This window comes from Oncorhynchus nerka, linkage group LG14 (assembly GCF_034236695.1).
Source record: "Oncorhynchus nerka isolate Pitt River linkage group LG14, Oner_Uvic_2.0, whole genome shotgun sequence".
NCBI lineage: Eukaryota > Metazoa > Chordata > Actinopteri > Salmoniformes > Salmonidae > Oncorhynchus > Oncorhynchus nerka.
The window spans coordinates 28,847,865-28,869,032 of record NC_088409.1 but is presented as its reverse complement, the minus strand read 5'-3'; the positions used below and the strand labels follow the sequence as shown (position 1 = coordinate 28,869,032).

General features: G+C 44.7%; 1 protein-coding gene across 1 annotated transcript in view; it reads right to left on the bottom strand.

Moving 5' to 3' along the window:
• LOC115140799 (ETS domain-containing transcription factor ERF-like) overlaps nucleotides 1-19,866 on the bottom strand; it is a 76,714-nt gene extending 56,848 nt beyond the window's left edge. The window contains exon 1 of the mRNA XM_065027929.1: nucleotides 19,782-19,866. The gene's annotated coding sequence lies outside the window, so the exon portion shown is untranslated. The remainder of the gene's footprint in view (nucleotides 1-19,781) is intronic.
• Between the last annotated feature and the right edge of the window lie 1,302 nt (nucleotides 19,867-21,168).

The following is a 21,168-nucleotide window of genomic DNA, read 5'->3' as shown; positions in this document are numbered from 1 at the left end:
CCCTAAGGATCATAGGAATATTGATGTGGACACGTGTGTGTGTGTGTGTGTGTGTGCGTGCGTGTGTCTCACAGCCGAAACAGTCGAAGCAGTGGACAATACAGTAACTCCTAAACACTGACCCAAGACCAATCCCAGGCACCTTATAACACCAACAAGGTTGAAGCAGTGGTGTGTCCACAGATCCTAGATCTGGGCTTGGATGTGGTTCCGGCGCCTGGTAGGCATTCTGCCAGAGAGTAGTGGTGGAGGGGGAGGATGGATAACTGACCTACAGCATTCCCATTGATTGAGGTAATTAATATAAGTAGAGCAGGGGAATTTTAGCTCACTTTTCACTGTATAGATTTGCTGTCTCCTTATATTTTGTATGTTTTATGTCTTTTCAATGCAAATCCAATGTATTTTGTCCCCTGTCAGATCATGACAGCTAATTTGGTATAAGAGAGATTTTGATAGTGGAGGTTTTAATTGTGGTACAACAAAGACGTGGATTGAATGATTGATATATAACCTCACAGCAGTGTGGGTGTCAGACTGCTATGGAGTGAGTGGTTTAGAATCTAGAATATTTAGTTGTTTAAGTCTATACTACTGTACATTTACTGTACAGTTCTATTTCTACATCTCTAGACTTTACTACATCAACAGTGGTATTGGCAAATGTTTTTACCTTGTTTCCAAAGGAGACGAGTGCATGAGAGAGAGAGCAAATAGATAGGCCTAATAGGTACAGACAGAGATTGGGAAAGAGAAAGAGAGAGGATGTAGGGAGAGAAGGAGGGAGAGAAGAGGGGAGGGGGGGGGCAGACAGACACGGAAATCCTCAGACATTTACTGTGTGTGTGTGTGTGTGTGTGTGTGTGTGTGTGTGTGTGTGTGTGTGTGTGTGTGTGTGTGAGAGAGAGAGAGAGAGAGAGAGAGGGGGAAAGAGACAGGTAGGGAAAAGAAAGAAAGAGGGGGATAGATAAAGGGAGGTCACACAAGCAGGACAGACAGGAAGACAGAAAGAAGAAGGTGGGAAATGGAGAGAAAAGGGGGGAGAGCAGAAAGAGCTCCACTGCCTAGTCTTAATCTGAGCTGTTCTAATCAATAGCCCATTTCCCATTGTTGCCAGAGCCCTTCGATCGCTACACCAGGGAATTAACACACCCACTTTAATCTAGAGGGGGGAGACAGGTCTGGGGGAGTGGGGCAGGGGGGGGGGGGTTAAGGGGGTGAGAAGGGAGCAGCTGTGGAGGCATTCTCAAATGAAATCAAATCTAATTGTTATCAGTGTAGGGTCTGACGTTATTACTACCACTGTTACAATTATCCCCAGCATATAGCTCTTCTTTTCCCCATTAGTCTGTGTGTTAGGGTGCAAACTGGATGAAAATAATCTGAATTAGGGTTTATTTGTTTCATTTTCCTGGTTTTAGATGGGGGGGGTTGGAAAGCCTGCTCTTCCTTAGACTGAAAAATACTAAACTGTGTTATGTTTAGTATCCAAGATAATTTTACAAAATCAAATCAAAATTTATTGGTCGCATACACAGATTTGAATATGGTATCGCAGGTGCAGCGAAATGCCGTGTTTCTAGATCCAACAGTGCAATAATACCTAGCAATAAATAAACTATACACACATAATCCAGAAAATTAACAGAATAACTTTTAAAATGATACTATATACTATACCCACATTCTGGCATTTTCTGTGGGGTCCAGGATCAAAGAAGTCCCCCTACATCAGTCTGCTACTTGCCTTTACTATCCCTGTGCCACACCACATGTTTCATTAGGGGCGGCAGGTAGCATAGTGGTTAGAGCATTGGGCCAGTAACCGAAAGGTTGCTAAATCAAATCCCTGAACTGACAAGGTAAAAATCTGTTGTTCTGCCCCTGAACAAGGCAGTTAACCCACTGTTCCTAGGCCGTCATTGTAAATAAGAATTTGCTCTTAACTGACTTGCCTGGTTAAATAAAAAAAATTGCTAGGGCGTTAGAAATGTTCAATTGAAGAACCTATATCAAATTGAACTCAATGTAAAATAGTTGAGCAAACCTCAAATGACAGGCTTTTCACAATATAGTCATTTTGGTTAGAGCCACATACTGCATACTTCACACAGGACTGATACTATATGGGCCACATACACATACATTTTAGTGTCTACAGCCCCGGGTGTGGCCTATGGGTCTTTGCACATCCAGCCTAAGGAAACATCCTCGGGGGTAAAAGGAAACACTTCATGATAACTCTCCTCTTCCCTCCCAGTCTCCCCCAAGGCTAGCGCCCAACTTTTCCTCGAATCCATTCTACTTCCTCCAGTCACCTTTTGAAGTCATTTCATAACAGAGTAATTTACTCGTTAGCGTTGGTCTTTAATTGTGGGTAATTAAGTGTGGTGGTGTGGTGGAGGGAGCGCTGCTCGGCCGACTAGGGGGAAATTAGCCTCAGTTCAGCTGTGAAATATGGGGTTAAGTGAGAGAAGGAGAGGAGGTAAGCGACTCCCAAACATGGGGCAGGCCAACTTGGGGGTAGGTAGGGTAGGTGAGACGGGAGGGTGGATAGAAAGAGAGGAGTGAATCAGAGACAATGTGGAAGAGATGGGAAAGTTTGAGGAAGAATTGAGTGAGGAGAAAGAAATAAGGATTTACTGAAGAGCAAGGGAAGGATAACAGTAAGGAAGGAGGAAGAGGGAAGGATAACAGTAAGGACAGAAGAAGAGGGAAGGATAACAGTAAGGACAGAGGAAAAGGGAAGGATGACAGTAAGGATGGAGGAAACGGGAAGGATAACAGGAAGGACAGAGGAAGAGGGAAGGATAACAGTAAGGACAGAGGAAGAGGGAAGGATAACAGTAAGGACATAGGAAGAGGGAAGGATAACAGTAAGGACAGAGGAAGAGGGAAGGATAACAGTAAGGACAGAGGAAAAGGGAAGGATAACAGTAAGGACGAAGGAAGAGGGAAGGATAACAGTAAGGACAGAGGAAGAGGGAAGGATAACAGTAAGGACGGAGGAAGGATAACAGTAAGGACAGAGGAAGAGGGAAGGATAACAGTAAGGACAGAGGAAGGATAACAGTAAGGACAGAGAAAAGAGGAAGGATAACAGTAAGGACAGAGGAAGAGGGAAGGATAACAGTAAGGACAGAGGAAGAGGGAAGGATAACAGTAAGGACAGAGGAAGAGGGAAGGATAACAGTAAGGACAGAGGAAAAGGGAAGGATGACAGTAAGGATGGAGGAAACGGGAAGGATAACAGGAAGGACAGAGGAAGAGGGAAGGATAACAGTAAGGACAGAGGAAGAGGGAAGGATAACAGTAAGGACATAGGAAGAGGGAAGGATAACAGTAAGGACAGAGGAAGAGGGAAGGATAACAGTAAGGACAGAGGAAAAGGGAAGGATAACAGTAAGGACGAAGGAAGAGGGAAGGATAACAGTAAGGACAGAGGAAGAGGGAAGGATAACAGTAAGGACGGAGGAAGGATAACAGTAAGGACAGAGGAAGAGGGAAGGATAACAGTAAGGACAGAGGAAGGATAACAGTAAGGACAGAGAAAAGAGGAAGGATAACAGTAAGGACAGAGGAAAGGGGAAGGATAACAGTAAGGACAGAGGAAAGGGGAAGGATAACAGTAAGGACAGAGGAAAAGGGAAGGATAACAGTAAGGACAGAGGAAGATGGAAGGATAACAGTAAGGACAGAGGAAAAGGGAAGGATAACAGTAAGGACAGAGGAAAAGAATGAAGGCAATTCACAGGCACTGATAAGAGGGAATATAAAGCAAGACTGTATAAAGCAGGAACAATGTTTTTCTATTTTACTATCAGTTGGTTGAATGAATAAACAGATAACACATCTAGTATCATAATCTCTTAATGGAGTGCAGTCATCTAATAATAATAATAATAATAATAATAATAATAATAGACAAACATCCATGCAACAGTCCTCTGTCATGTCTCAGCCAAACACTGAAGTGGATCTAGCTGACATGGAGTGGATGACTGACTTTACGAACTGGGAGTGACCCTTGATTAAATGTAGTACCCAGCTGAATAAAGCCCCCGTGCCCTTCACATCCGTTAATGCATTTATGTAAGCCCGCCTAACGGCTATAAAAGTCGGACGAGCCATAAAGCAGATGAGGAATGATTGGAGCCATTGACTGTACTGTCATCGTCTCAGTGCTGGGGGACTGACTCTGGACCTGCCTTTATGACTGTTTTATCTCTCATGGAACCATTCAACCTGACAATAATCAACCGGTTAAAGTCATCATAAATATCACCTCAGTCGAATAACGTACAAGACAAATAACTGAACGGCTGTGTTTGTGAGAGGTGTGGATGTTGATGTAGCCGACCTAATCAATGGATGAGGCTCAAAGCCACTGATCAACCAGCCAGGTTATTCAAGATTGACATCGAAATTGGACGTCTTTCCCGTGTCCTGAGAACGTTGGGAAATGCCTTCAAAACCGACCACTAGGGGCAACAGCGAGCGCTATTACCATCAAGTAGGCTTGTGTTTTGATGGGGGCATTGTGGACAGGGTGCTGGCATGTGCGTAATCCCATGACTCTGGATCAGAAGGTTGTGTGTTCAAACCCAGTCGTGGACACTGTATCCTAAACTTGACCTTTAACTTCGACATTTGACCTTTGGGAAAATGGAACAACACAAAGCAGCAGGAGCATCAAAATGTGACTTTTGGAGAACATGGATGAACATTTAATTCTGCAGTGAGACTGAGAGCTTGTTGCTTTTCCAGCCAGACATACTGAATAACAAAAATATACCTGTGATTGATACCACTGATATCATTGGAAAAAAATCCTATGCTTGCTTGACCTTTACCTCTGGCCCTGCCGGTGTCTCATGCATAATGCTTTACTCTGACTGATCACACTGTGGCCCATCTAGATACAGCACTGACACTGCTACAGACATACACCTCACAGGGGCTTGACACTCTACATGTAACTTCCCCCCTCAAATATACACCATTTAAACCTACTAACATTATAAGTGCTGCAAGCATTAACAAAGGCCAGCCACACACTGTATGAGTTTGAGGCTTTCCTTGCACATTCACACACACACACACACACACACACACACACACACACACACACACACACACACACACACACACACACACACACACACACACACACACACACACACTCTGTACCTACAACTTCTCAAGCGAATCTCCCATTTGTTTACCCATGTACTAAAGCTCCCTTGCCTCCTCACTTCCTCTCCTTCCACTCTCTCTTGCCAATTAGATACACAGCTAACATCTCACCTTTCTGCTCTTTAAAGTGAAGATATACACTGAGTGTACTAAACATTGAGGACACCTTCCTTATATTGAGTTGCACCCCCCTTTTATCCTCAGAACAGCCTCAATTCGTCTGGGCATGGACTCTACAAGGTGTCGAAAGCATTCCACAGGGATGCTGGTCCATATTGACTCCAATGCTTCCCAAAGTGGGCTGGATGACATTTAGGTGATGGACCATTCTTGATACACATGGGAAACTGTTGAGCGTGAAAAAAACAGCAGCATTGCATTTCTTGACACAAACCAGTGCGCCTGGCACCTACTACCATACCCTGTTCAAAGGCACTTCCATCTTTTGTCTTGCCTATTTACCCTCTGAATGCAACACATACACAATCCATGTCTCAATTGTCTCAAAGCTTAAAATTCCTTTGACCTGTCTCCTCCCCTTCATCTGCAGAGATTGAAGTGGATTTAACAAATTATATCAATAAGGGATCATAGCTTTCACCTGGATTCCACTGGTCAGTCTGTCATTGAAAGAGCAGGTGTCCTTAATGTTGTGCACATTCAGTGTAGGCCTACATTACAAATGCAACGCAACACGTTCTCATCAAAGAAGCATCTCAATTTCTCGTCAGATAAGCATCGCAATACTGCTTAATAGCAAAGGAACCCGCGTAGATCTATTTGGAGACGCATAGAGCGCAGTACAATACTCCCGTGCGCATTCTGTAGATCAATCCATTTCTGAAGGAGCCACGTGTTTTCCCCCTCAATCTCTTGAGCTCTCTGTTTCCAGAGCACTCCGACGTCTTATTTTAGTATTCCTCTCACTTAGTCTAACGTGTCTATCCAGAGGCAATGGGAAGAGAGCATGCTTACCTTCTCCGATGCGCTCTCATTGACTTGGCAGTAGGTCCCACTTGAGTTTCCGGGGCCCGGTCGACGTAACTGACATAGACAGAGCTTTCTGACGACTGGGAATCAACTCATGAACACGTTTCACTGCCCATCCTCCACGTGTGCATAATAGTAGGCTAAAGCAACCCAAAGAAAGATAAATAGGCGAATAAATAGGGTAGGCTACAGCCTATTGAAAAGTTATTGATAAACAGAAAATAATCTGAATATTGAGTATTAGGTTAAATTAAAACGGACCTAGTATGAGTAGTCTAAAGTGTAGACAACCAGGCTGGTAAAGAAAAACAAAACTCTGTTGAAATGTCCTGCGTAAAAATAAATAGGCTAGTTTGCTAAAAGAAAAGAGGACAAATGCAACAAATGTCACTTCCAACTGCGTCCGCGGTGCGTAAGAGATGGGACAGGAAGAAGAAGCTGCAAACCAGATGGAGACATCACGAGAAACAATGCTATATGAGAGGGCGAGGCAGGTTGACAGTGCTTTCTAGGGGGAGAGCAAGCGAGCATGACAGAGAGGTCCAGGATGCGGGGAAAGAGCAGAGCAGAGAGGGGGTGGAGAGAAAGAGATTGAGAAGCTCATATGGGTCTAGCCCTCTACACCCAAGCTGGCTGCACTCGAGTTTCTATCTACTCTGTAAAATGTGAACTGCGCATGTTCCTGTGTGTCCACAAGACATAAAATTGACCAGCCGACTGAAAGCAAAGTGGGAGACCGCCAATGAAAATGAAAATATATGTAGACGGTGGCCAGATAGAGGATCGATCAGGTTATAATTTTGCCCAAAGTCGGGGAAAATAAAGTTCATGGAGGAATGAAATTTGAAAACAGATGGCGAATCTCGTCGCCTTAAATAAGATTCGATCTCTTGGAATGGAGTGTAGATAATATTTGGTTGGACGTTTGATGAAAATGACAGATCTTTCATTTTGGACAGGTGGGGGTAGAGAGGGGTGATGGAGGAACAGGGGGAGGGGGTCCAGGGGCGGGTGACAGTGGGAGTGAGACTACGTGCAGGTGATAGAGGGGGGATCCGATGTGTCTAGGGACAGAAACTAAACTTGGGAGAAGAAAACGGTGTATTTCTTCCCTTAGAGCTTATCCCATCCTCATCCCTCTATTTCTACCCCCATAGCGCGGTAACTGCCCCTCGCTTCTAACCCCGCACACCCCCGGCGTTCCACATAGAGGGGGGACAAGAATACCAAATAAATGAGAATTTTTCGTACAGGCCCCGCTTCCGTGCGTTTCATGCTAGCAATAACAATTAAATATCGACCGCTTTCCCGGCCGGAGAGAACCTGAGATACCCAGAGACTGCCAAGTACCGAGACCCCCACGCGCACCCCCCTCTATTTCTCCATCTTGCTCATATGCACTCACTCTCCTCCTTTTCTAGTCATCCCTCTCTCCTTCTTCTAATCCAACTCCGTCAACTCAATCTCTCCTAATTTTGTGTATCTCATTTGTCTTGATGCTTTCCACCATTTGTCATCAGCTGCAGCACTCTTATCATAGTTTTTTTGTGGTAGCCTTTGGCCCAACCTCTGCTTTTCTCTCAACACAACAAAATATCCCTGTGACTTTATTCAAATCATATATAATGAACTGAGATTCATAAAGGTTGCCACCAGAATAGTGGTTATATTTAGGCATGCGAATATTAGAACATAGGGGACCATCTTCAGCTCAGCATCTCCCTCTCTAAGTAGGCCTAAACCGCTTGTAAGTAGGTCTACATTTTGATCTGAGTCATTTAGCAGGTGCTCTTATCCAGAGCGACTTACTTGCATGAATACATTTTCAAATGTGTTTTACTGATCCCCGTGGGAATCGAACCCAAAACCTTGTCATTGCAAGTGCCAAGCTTAATCAATTTAGCCACACTGCACCATATTTACAATATAGTCCCCTTTTAGAAAGGGATCTGTGGGTCTATTGGCCCATTTCATCCAACTTAAACATTGTCTTCATTTATGGTTTCACACTGTAGCTACTACAGTATGCCAATTATGTTATTTATACAGGAAGGAAAACAGGTATATCTAGGACATGGGCCAGAGGGCCAATGCAGGGGCCAGTAAAAGAGCGGCAAAAAAACAGGTAGACTCCATTCCCTTCCAACAGCGTTCTTTAGTTGATTGACGTGTCCCCTAGATTCATGGAACTCGTGACAAGAATGTGAGAGCGGTGGCATTATGTTGGACTGAATTCTTGAGCGCGAGCAATACCAACTTTCCAAACGAATTGCACAGCTATCAAAAGTTTCTCCATCATTGTCGTTGTGTCTTTTCGCTGCTCTTTATATTTTTTTCCGCCTCAGAACTTCTTTCTCATCGCACCCAAGTCATTCGATTTCTATTTATTTCACCCACCCCACCACCCCAACCTCCCCTCTCAGCACTCCACCTTCGCTCTCTCCTCATACGATCTAGCCGTTTTCACACCTCTCCGCATCTTCGTCCCCAATTAAAATCCATCCCTCCCCATTGTCGCCCTATTTCTCTCTTTTGCCATCCCACTGGCTTCCCCTCCGTTCTTCCCTCCACCTCGTTATCTCACCGTTAGGATTTAATTTGTTAATGCATTAATTATCTACGTCCCAATACCTTCCCCCTAGCCCTCACCCCTCAGGCCTCCAGGCTAGCTGTGTAGCTGTGTCCGTGCACATAAAAAAAATCCCCGTTCTTGTCCCTTTATTTTCCCCTTTTACCCCATGCCTCTTTTTCACTCTATTTCTCGGTCTTCCACTCTTTGCCCCCTACCTATTTCCCCCCCAGTCATCTCTTCCCGTCTATCGTTCTTCTGCTTTCTGCCCCCCCCCCTCCTCCTTCCATTCTCCCCTTTTCTCTCAAAGCCGAGCAGTCGCCTGCGCCGGCTAGTCTCTCTCCCCGGCGTTGGAATTATGAAAAATGCGCCCATCGACAGAGCGCCTCAGCTTCGATTAGCCGAGATGGGACATGACAGGCCGCGATCAATACTTATACCGTCCTATAACGTGTCAACTAATGAATCAATCTCGGCTAAATTTTCCATTTTTCAAAAGCCGACGCGAGAGACTGGAATATCCTCTTTTGTAAAGATATTATTATCGATTTCGTCGGCAATTTGACATCGGGGGTAGTTAATTCCACTCTAGAATAAAATTGAAAACACTTGAGATTGAAGTGAGAGAGGGAGGGAGCGAGGGAGGCAAGGGCAGGCAGGAGGGGAGGGGGGAGATGGTTGTTGACTTGATAAAAGAGGATGGGAAGATGGAAGGAAGGAGAAAACGTGTAGGAAGAAGAGATACCACTATAGTCCTATAGAGAATATATATCTTCAAAAATAAAATACATCGTTTGAGAGGGACAGTAATAAATAAATAGGGTTAGTAAAGTAATGGTGGTCAGTGAATGTTTGAGCAGTAAAGGCAGTATACTGCCCTATCAAGCAAAAAGGCAGTATACTGCCCTATCAAGCAAAAAGGCAGTATACTGCACATTTGGTCAAAAATGAGTTAATGACATGTTTTGCTACATTAAGTACATGTTTAGTCATGTGGACAAGTATCCTGCCTCTATTGTATTGTGATTGGAAGAAAATGGGGGTCATATTAGCAGTAGCTGTATAAAGTTACAGTGAAACCAAAGTAAATAAAAGCAATTTTTCTCAGTTCCACACTATGAGCAGTTACTGCCTTTTTGCTTGGTAGGGCAGTATAGGTCTATAGGGATGACGTATTTAGCCCACTGTCATGTTAGTATATGTTATACAGTATGTGATTGTGTCAGGCAGTGGGGTTGGTACATGTAGGAGTCGCAGACTAGTTTAATTAGAAAGTTACCCTGATATCCAAGGCAGATTGTCCTATAAGGTACATGTATGTATGTATGTATGTATGTATGTATGTATGTATACATACAACAGGGTATTGTTGTGTTTTCCTGAGCATGCTGTGCTGTGGCTATTGGTAGAATCAATGAGAGTGCCATAGTGTACACAGTGTGTGTGGGCATGCATGTTTTTTTCTGTGTACACATGTGTACGTTTGTGTGTGTGTGTGTGTTTGTGTGTGAGGTTGTGTGTCTGAGTGTGTATCTGTGTCTGTGTGTATGTGAGGTCATGTGTCCGAGTGTGTGTCTGTGTGTATGTGAGGCTGCGTGTCCGAGTGTGTATATGTGTCAGTGTGTATGTGAGGTTGTGTGTGAAAGTGTATATGTATCAGTGTGTACAGTATGTGAGGTTGTGTGTGAGAGTGTATATGTATCAGTGTGTACAGTATGCGAGGTTGTGTGTGAGGGTGTGTGTAGTAGAGAGAGGGAGTCAGCATGCGTGTCAGAGTGAAATATAGATGGAGGAGGCCAGCGTGTGTGAGGGTCAGCGAGGTGCAGTGTAACTGTCCACAATCACAGCCTTATTTACCTGTCAAAAACACTATCATCCCACACAGCCCCAGCCAAGCAATTTCTGCTGTCTCTCCCTCCCTCCTCTTTCTCTCTTTCTCTGCCTCCAATTACAATCTGGAGGGCTATTTCTCTCCAGGACAAAAACATTGCCATAAACCCTCCCTCTCTCTCTCTCCTGCTCTCCTTTTCTCTATCCCTTTCTCTCTCCTGCTCTCCTTTTCTCTATCCCTCGCTCTCTCCTGCTCTCCTTTTCTCTATCCCTCGCTCTTTCCTGCTCTCTCTCCCGCACTCTTTTCTCAGCTGAGAGTTGCAGAGTGGAAATGAACAAGCTGTAAACACACACCACTTATCAGTGTGTGCTATTGTGTGTTTGTGGGGGTAGCGTTGGCTATAGGAATAGGTGGAAGGTTAAGGTAAAGGGAGCCATACACACACACACACAGACCAGAGGTACACAGACTGACTTTAATATGATTGACAGTTGTGAAGAGCTTGGCCTTCTATAGGGAAACCAACATCTTGACCAGGACCCAGTCTACTCTGTAGGTTAACATCTTGACCAGAACCTAGTCTACTCCGTAGGTTAACATCTTGACCAGGACCCAGTCTACTCCGTAGGTTAACATCTTGACCAGGACCCAGTCTACTCTGTATGTTAACATCTTGACCAGGACCCAGTCTACTCTGTAGGTTAACATCTTGACCAGAACCTAGGTTACTCCATAGGTTAATATCTTGACCAGGACCCAGTCTACTCCGTAGGTTAACATCTTGACCAGGACCTAGTCTACTCTGTAGGTTAACATCTTGACCAGAACCCAGTCTACTCTGTACGTTAACATCTTGACCAGGACCCAGTCTACTCTGTAGGTTAACATCTTGACCAGGACCTAGTCTACTCTGTAGGTTAACATCTTGACCAGGACCTAGTCTACTCTGTAGGTTAACATCTTGACCAGAACCCAGTCTACTCTGTAGGTTAACATCTTGACCAGGACCCAGTCTACTCTGTAGGTTAACATCTTGACCAGGACCCAGTCTACTCTGTAGGTTAACATCTTGACCAGGACCTAGTCTACTCTGTACGTTAACATCTTGACCAGGACCCAGTCTACTCTGTAGGTTAACATCTTGACCAGGACCCAGTCTACTCTGTAGGTTAACATCTTGACCAGGACCCAGTCTACTCTGTAGGTTAACATCTTGACCAGGACCTAGTCTACTCTGTAGGTTAACATCTTGACCAGGACCCAGTCTACTCTGTACGTTAACATCTTGACCAGGACCCAGTCTACTCCGTAGCTTACCAGGGTTCAGATCATAGAATGCAGTCAATTTGTAATTAAATTAGAATTCCATGTATTCATTAAAAAATGATTTTAAAAATGCACTTTCTGATTTGAAAACTGAATTGACCCCCACCCTGATACATCGACCCCTCGGGATTGTCGTTTCAAGGAATCACTGAAGAAGTTTCTTTTAGTTTTTTGCAGATTTATGACTAAACTAAATCTAATAGTTTGAAATAAAGTAAGGCGGAAGCAGTCTATCAGGCTCCTTAATAGGTTCTTCCTGTGTGGGCCTTCCCGTAGCAGGATTGCATATTCAGATTCAGCACCTTGGACAGCAGTGAGGCCGAATTATATTCACGTCGGTAGCCATGAAGTGCTTTGAAAGGCTGGTCATGGCTCACATCAACAGCATCCTCCCGGGCACCCTAGACCCATTCCAATTCGCACACTGCCCCAACAGATCCACAGATGATGCAATCTCATTCGCACTTCACACTGCCCTTTCCCACCTGGACAAAAGGAACACCTATGTGAGAATGCTGTTCATTGACTACAGCTCAGCGTTCAACACCATAGTGCCTACGAAGCTAATGACTAAGCTAAGGACCCTGGGACTAAACATCTCCCTCTGCAGCTGGATCCTGGACTTCCCAACGGGTCACCCCCAGGTGGTAAGGGTAGGCAACAACACATCTGCCACGCTGATCCTCAACATGGGGGCCCTTCTGAAGTGTGTGCGTAGTCCCCTCCTGTACTCCCCGTTCACCCATGACTGCGTGGCCAAGCACGACTCCAACACCATCATTAAGTTTGCTGACAACACAACAGTGGTAGGGCTGATCAACAACAACGATGAGACAGTCTATAGGGAGGAGGTCAGAGACCTGGCAGTGTGGTGTCAGGACAACAACTTGTCCCTCAACGTGAGCAAGACAAAGGAGATGATCGTGGACTACAGGAGAAGGATGGCCGAACACGCCCCTATTCACATGGACAGGACTGTAGTGGAGCGGGTCGAGAGTTTCAAGTTCCTTGGTGTCCACATCAACAACAAACTATCATGGTCCAAACACACCAAGACAGTCGTGATGAGGGCACAACAACACCTTTTCCCCCTCAGAAGCCTGAAAAGATTTAGCATGGGTCCCCCGATCCTCAAAAAGTTCTACAGCTGCACCATCGAGAGCATCCTGACCGGTTGCATCACCGCCTGGTATGGCAACTTCTCGGCATCCGACCGTAAGGCGCTATAGAGGGTAGTGCGTACGGCCCAGTACATCACTGGGGCCAAGCTTCGTGCCATCCAGGACCTATATAATAGGACCTGTCAGATGAAAGCCCCAAAAATTGTCAAAGACTCCCGTCACCCAAGTCATAGACTGTTCTCTCTGTTACCGCACAGCAATCGGTACCAGAGCGCCACGTCTAGGTCCAAAAGTATCCTTAACAGCTTCTACCCCCAAGCCATAAGACTGCTGAACAATTAATCAAATAGCCACCCGGGCTATTTACATTGACCCCACCCACCCCTTTGTTTTTACACTGCTGCTACTCGCTGTTTATTATCTATGCATAGTCACTTTACCCCTACCTACATGTACAAATTACCTCCAATAACCTGTACCCCGCACATTGACTCGGTACCGGTAACCCCTGTATATAACCTCGTTATTGTTATTTTATTGTGTTGCTTTTTCATTTATTTAGTAAATATTTTCTAAAAACTCTATCTTGAACTGCATTGTTGGTTAAGGGCTTGTAGTAAGTAAGCATTTCACGTTAAGGTCTACACCTGTTGTATTCGGTGCATGTGACAAATAACATTTGATTTTATGTTCAGGATTCCCCTAGTGGCCATTGACATTGCTGCAGCTTCACCAGACAGCTTCTCTCCACTGTTATTTGGTTCTGAACGGCAGATTGCAGGGATTCTGATCACGCTGTCTGTGGTGTTGAATATGCATCTCTGCTATCAGCGCTATTTGCTTGTTTGTTTACATTATTATTCACGTGAACCCACAGGGATAACCTAAAAAAAGGTCTGGATAGACAGTCATATTTCCGACATGGATGTGAGGGTGCAACCCTACAATTTGAACCCTGCTAGCTAGAGACTTCTATGACAGCTTGATGCCTCTTGATGCCAGCTCCAGCCTCTCTGACTGACTGACAGACAGTGAGAGATGGGGCTGCCCGCTGCAATGCCAGACTGAAAAGTGGGAGAGTTTTGGCTGATACATGGATGGCCTTTTATTTCCCCTTCTGAGATTGACACTGGTGAATGACACACACACACACACACACACACACACACATACACACACATACACACACACACACACGAGAGAGAGAGCGAGAGAGACTGATAGCAGTCCCCTGCCTGTCGTAGTGACTGGCTCTGTGAAGGAGTGTTTGACAAACCCATTAGGGAGACGGCAGTGTAATACCTTGGTATGTGTGTCTGTAGTGACTGGCACAGGAAGACTTATAGTCGTTGAGATGACTGACGCACCATGTCTGACTGACATGTTACTGAGACTGTCTGTGCTGAAAAGAGACACTGAGACACTGACACCAAGAGAGAAGCCCTCAGACACATAGAGAGTCAAAAGGACATGCCATGTGTGTCTGGGCTGGTTCCGGATACAAGACAGAGATATGGGGACAGTAAGGGGAGCAGTGGACATTTTAGCATGCACATCTTGGTGGAGCAAAAAAAAAAGTGGGATGCATGCCAGCAAAGCCACTTCACAACACAACACTAAACAATACATGAATTGCACTATACCACTGCGACACCTGGTTATCAGCGGAGCCTTGTCTGGCAGCAAAACAGTTCATTCAGCCTCATTTACTGCCTTTAAAAAAACATAGCTGATATGGCTGACTTGGTTAAACAAATGTGATTTCTACGGACAATTGAGATGTACAAACTATGGCATAAAGGAACAAGTGGATAAGAGGCAATCCATAATTTAGAGTAAGACATTAATGAACGGGCTAGAATGGACGTAGTCAATATAATTATTTGTTCAGCACTTTTGAAATGTACAGTGACAATTCAGAACATGGACCATTCTACAGGGCTCTCGCTGTACACCAAGTCAGAACCGCAGGATAAATAAAGGGGGAATATAAGCAGACAATGAAAGCACTTACAATATTCAACAATTACATTTCTCAAAAACAGGTTATAGATTACATGTGCACCACCAAGTCAGAACAGTAGGCAAAAATAGACAATTATTAGGGTGAGGTCCATGGGCTACTAACAGCTTACAAAACAACATACACTTAGTATTACTTTCTTAGCTACAGTATACATATCTCCCTGGCGTATTACATCATTTATGCAGCAGCATACAATACATTTTTGGACTCACCTTGTTGTGCTGTGCTCACTTGAACAGGAAGGTGGCACAGTGGTCCTTTGTGGATTTACGGTGCTTTCAAGACAACTGGGAACTCAGAAAAAAAGTATGAATCGTGGTGACGTCAGTGATCTTCAGATCGTAGCTCTAGAAAGAGGCCCGAGTTCCCGATTTACAATTCCGAGTTGGATGAAAGTTCAAAACATATTTTCCCAGTAGTAGCTCATTTCTCCCGAGTTCCCAGTTGTCTTGAACTCACTAAAGTCAGATTTTGTAATTATGAGTTAAGTTATTTTGAGCGTAGCACAAATCATGCTTCATTGACAGCATGGCCAATGTTAAATATTTATAATTTTAAACTAGGAAAATAAACGCTTAATCTCAGACTTGGAACCACACAGCCACTCCACTGAATAGCAGGCTAATGATTGCTTTACAACGCTTGCAGTTAGCCACTGATTCCTTCCAAACCACTCATTGTTGAAATTCTGATTTCCAACTTGTTGTGTAATGTTTATGTCCAATGGCCGATGAGCACTGATAATTATATATATAAATACACACACACACACACACAGTGGGGAGAACAAGTATTTGATACACTGACGATTTTGCAGGTTTTCCTACTTACAAAGCATGTAGAGGTCCGTCATTTTTATCATAGGTACACTTCAACTGTGAGAGACGGAATCTAAAACAAAATCCAGAAAATCACATTGATTTTTAAGTAATTAATTTGCATTTTATTGCATGACATAAGTATTTGATACATCAGAAAAACAGAACTTAATATTTGGTACAGAAACCTTTGTTTGCAATTACTGCGGTCATACGTTTCCTGTAGTTCTTGACCAGGTTTGCACACACTGCAGCAGGGATTTTGGCCCACTCCTCCATACAGACCTTCTCCAGATCCTTCAGGTTTCGGGGCTGTCGCTGGGCAGTACGGACTTTCAGCTCCCTCCAAAATGTTCTATTGGGTTCAGGTCTGGAGACTGGCTAGGCCACTCCAGGACTTGAGATGCTTCTCACGAAGCCACTCCTTAGTTGCCCTGGCTGTGTGTTTCGGGTCGTTGTCATGCTGGAAGACCCAGCCACGACCCATCTTCAATGCTCCTACTGAGGGAAGGAGGTTGTTGGCCAAGATCTCGCGATACATGGCCCCATCCATCCTCCCCTCAATAAGGTGCAGTCATCCTGTCCCCTTTGCAGAAAAGCATCCCCTAAGAATGATGTTTCCACCTCCATGCTTCACGGTTGGGATGATGTTCTTGGGGTTGTACTCATCCTTCTTCTTCCTCCAAACAGGGTGAGTGGAGTTTAGACCAAAAAGCTCTATTTTTGTCTCATCAGACCACATGACCTTCTCCCATTCCTCCTCTGGATCATCCAGATGGTCATTGGCAAACTTCAGACGGGCCTGGACATGCGCTGGCTTGAGCAGGGGGACCTTGCATGCGCTGCAGGAATTTAATCCATGACGGCTTAGTGTGTTACTGATGGTTTCCTTTGAGACTGTGGTCCCAGCTCTCTTCAGGTCATTGACCAGGTCCTGCGGTGTAGTTCTGGGCTAATCCCTCACCTTCCTCATGATCATTGATGCCCCACGCGGTGAGATCTTGCATGGAGTCCCAAACCGAGGGTGATTGACCGTCATCTTGAACTTCTTCCATTTTCTAATAATTGCACCAACAGTTGTTGCCTTCTCACCAAGCTGCGTGCCTATTTTCCTGTAGCCCATCCCAGCCTTGTGCAGGTCTACAATTTTATCCCTGATGTCCTTACACAGCTCTCTGGTCTTGGCCATTGTGGAGAGGTTGGAGTCTGTTTGATTGAGTGTGTGGACAGGTGTCTTTTATACAGGTAATGAGTTCAAACAGGTGCAGTTAATACAGGTAATGAGTGGAGAACAGGCGGGCTTCTTAAAGAAAAACGAACAGGTCTGTGAGAGCCGGAATTCTTACTGGTTGGTAGGTGATCAAATACTTATGTCATGCAATAAAATGCAAATTGATTATTTAAAAATCATACAATGTGATTTTCGTTTTAGATTCCATCTCACAGTTGAAGTGTACCTATGATAAAAATGACAGACCTCTACATGCTTTGTAAGTAGGAAAACCTGCAAAATCGGCAGTGTATCAAATACTTGTTCTCCCCACTGTGTGTGTGTGTGTATATATATATATATATATATATATATATATATATATATATATACACACATCTTTACTTTTGCCCCTTTTTCGTGGTATCCAATTGGTAGTTACAGTCTTATCTCATCGCTGCAACACCCGTAAGGACTCGGGAGAGGCGAGGGTCGAGAGCCGTGCGTCCCCAAAACACAACCCAGCCAAATTGCACTGCTTCTTGACACAATACCCGCTTAACCCAGAAGTCAGTTGCACCATTGGAAACACCGTACACCTGGCGACCGTGTCAGCGGGCATTGCGCCCGGCCCGCCACAGGAATCGCTAGAGCGCGATGGGATAAGAACATCCCTGCCGGCCAAACCCTCCCCTAACCCGGACGACGCTGAACCAATTGTGCACCGCCCCATGGGTCTCCCGGTCATGGCCAGCTGCGACAGAGCCTGGACCTCTAGTGGCACACCTAGCACTGCAATGCAGTGCCTTAGACCACTGCGCCATCCGGGAGACGCACCAATATATTTAATCTATAATTTCTCTTCATTATTTCTCTTCATATGACAAGGATTAAAAAGGATTTTCCAGTAGATTGTCGACTTGATTCATGATGATAACTGCTAGCTAAGATTTGAAAGTAGTCCAATCAAAGCTACTGTAGATATGTGATTTGATGTGATTTTATCTGTGGCCAATGACCTTGAGCCTTTTTGGATGGGCACTTCTAATGTAACTCTATGGCAGCACTCAAGGGGTTCGAATTTTCTAGCTCTACCCTTAGACTTGGCTGTGACGTAGTGTCCCCATGAGTGACAGAACACTGAGTTTATGCAGCTTTATCAGCTCAATGACATATATTTTTTTTTTCTTACATTCTTTGCACACTGATATGTGACACGTGTTAATGCCAAAATAACATGCAAAACAGGCAAGCCTTTTTTTTGGCTCTACCCCACCTGCCCTGAATGAGAGGTCGGCACTGAAGGGGAGACACAGATATAGAAATATACAGAAAATACCAGAGGACAGCCACTGGTGTGTCCACATTTACAGAAGGGTGTGACTAAATCTAGGTGTCAGACTTGTTACACAGTGTTGTTGGGGTCAAATGTCTATGATAGACAGGTCCAATAAAAAGAAAGGGGAAAGTGAGGTAGAGCAGAGAAATAGTAGAGAGACATAAAGGGAGACAGTGGTAGAACGAGAGAGAGCAGGGAGAGTGAGATACAGAGGAGAGAGACAGAGACAAAGTGTGAGACCAAGAGTGATGGTGAATTGAGGGTGTGTGTGTGGATTAGTGTGTGCGGCGGGGCCGGGGCCGGCAGTAGGCAGCTGAGCAGAACCAGCCAGCCCTCACAAACCAATCAGGCCTTCATTAAGCCGGGCGGGAGGGATCGATGGGCAGCCTGCATCAATTAAACAGGACCCACACCACACACACCTAGGTTACACAACGCTTAACACACCCACACTACACAACTCGAGACACACGCCTTCCCTACACAATGCTATACACAACTACGCTACGCAACACTACACACACACACACACACCTTCACTACACAATAGTATAGACACATCACACATCTACACACTATACTAAGCATATGCCTAATGTATGCTCACAGGCCACAAGCACCTACACTAATATTCAACACTAGACACTATAGAACATCTGAATACATACACCACTATAATACACCATACATCCAGAGCAATACAGAACATTAATATAGGACACCACACACATAGGATATAGACCAGCTGCAGTAATATGAAATGGTACATGTTAAATGAGAATGGCAATTTAAATCACTGAACATCTTACAGACTGTGGCTTTAAGGTTTTAAAACCCACAATCATCTGTACATGTTTTTTAAAGTATTCTTTATCCTTGTATGATTGAGGACAAGAAATAAAAACACTACAAGCACTATAAGGATTTCAGTAAATCCAGGCAATTTACAGACAGAGATACACAAACAAAACGGACCATCTTTTAGGGGGAATGTCTGAGTCCTGATAACAAACAATGAGAACTTTCCAGAGCATTACCTCACAACGAGGCCTCCACTCAACCCGTGATCTGTCCAAACACACTTTGAGACTCACACAAACACTCACAGCATCGATAACACCCAATTACACACACGCTCGCACATGGTGGGTCCTGAACACACAATTACACGCGCTCCGGACAAACTTTTATGAACACTCAATTACACACGCGCATAAATCACCAACCAAGCGCGCACTCAGCCTGAACACACACAGGCAGGCGCATGCACGTGGGATCACAGGCAGGCGCATTCCACTCACTGTCCCTGGCACAAACCACATAGGCTGAAATAAATTCTACAAACAAAAACTCACCATAAAATAAACGTGTCTGTTTTCGACGATTACCGGGCCACGCTTCCTGAGCCCTATGCGTCACCTGCGCAACGCGGCATTGACACGTCAGTCTCCCACGGCTAACGCAATGTGACAGTGTTTAGATTATAATATCTGGCCCGTATTACTGAGCATTAACGCCATTACCGCGCCCCGCCCTCGCCAGAGACGTTCAGGTGGGCCATTCTGGGGCTGAGAGAGAGAAAGATGAGGAAATTGAGAAAATCCATTGGAGGAAACAGGGAGGATGAAAACAAGGAGAGATGTGTGCATAGGAAAACAGAAATGGTCAAATCAGTTTAGTTCTCTATTGGAATAGTATTTTGGTGATTCTGGAAGAGAATGTAAACATTTGACAATTAACTGAGTATTTTTGGTTGATTTGATAGTTTTCAGAGGGGTTACTGTTTGAAGGGTGCTGGACTGTAGGCCATTTAATGAGCAGATTAACTTGCCACCTAAACCTGGATGCCATCAAAAATATCCATATTCTCAATGGAAAGGGTTGAAAAGATGCTCTCATTAAATGGGTGTGTGTGTGTGTGTGTGTGTGTGTGTGTGTGTGTGTGTGTGTGTGTGTGTGTGTGTGTGTGTGTGTGTGTGTGTGTGTGTAACAAGAGAGAGAGAGAGAGGGGGGATGAGTATGTTTTCTTTACTTTAGTGTGGCGGGGGTGGTTTGAGGTAATAACAATAACTAAATGGGGAGGGGGGACCCAACCCAACCCAATGGATATAAAGCCATTTTAATAATGAACAGCTGAACAAGCACCATCACTTTGTATGATTTAGTGTTTACACTGAGCCACGTTCTGCTTCATATTGCTTTTCTCAGCCTTCATTTGTTTCTCACAAAGAAAACACTTATTATCTCAGCCTTGTTGTTTTAATTAGGGAAATGAATACATACGAATAAATGAATATGGCCTGCACCCTCCAGACAGTAGCACCCACCCAGGCCTAGCTACGCCCATGCCTCCCTGCCTGGGATGTATTTGCGCACTGTAATTAACAGTTAATAAGTAAGTGATTCATTATGATTAGTGTGTGGATTCGCTGTAATGGCCTCTCTCTGTGCTTAGCAATCAACCTCACCCTGTTTAGCCGTTCGTGGATCTCTCTATCTGTCTCTGTCTTCACACACGCTCATCTCCTCCCCAATCTGCATATCCGCCACTGTTCTTCGTGCCCCTCCATCCCTCTGTTGGTGACGGAGGGCCATTGGTTGTGTCTCGCTCCATCCATCTGAGCGTCATTAGCCACGCAGAGACGGATGCAGGCTGGGGAGGAACCAGAGCCGTCATCACACTGAGGGATCACTCACTTTTGAAGGGGGAAGGGGTGTTTAAGGGTGTGTGTGTGGGAGTGG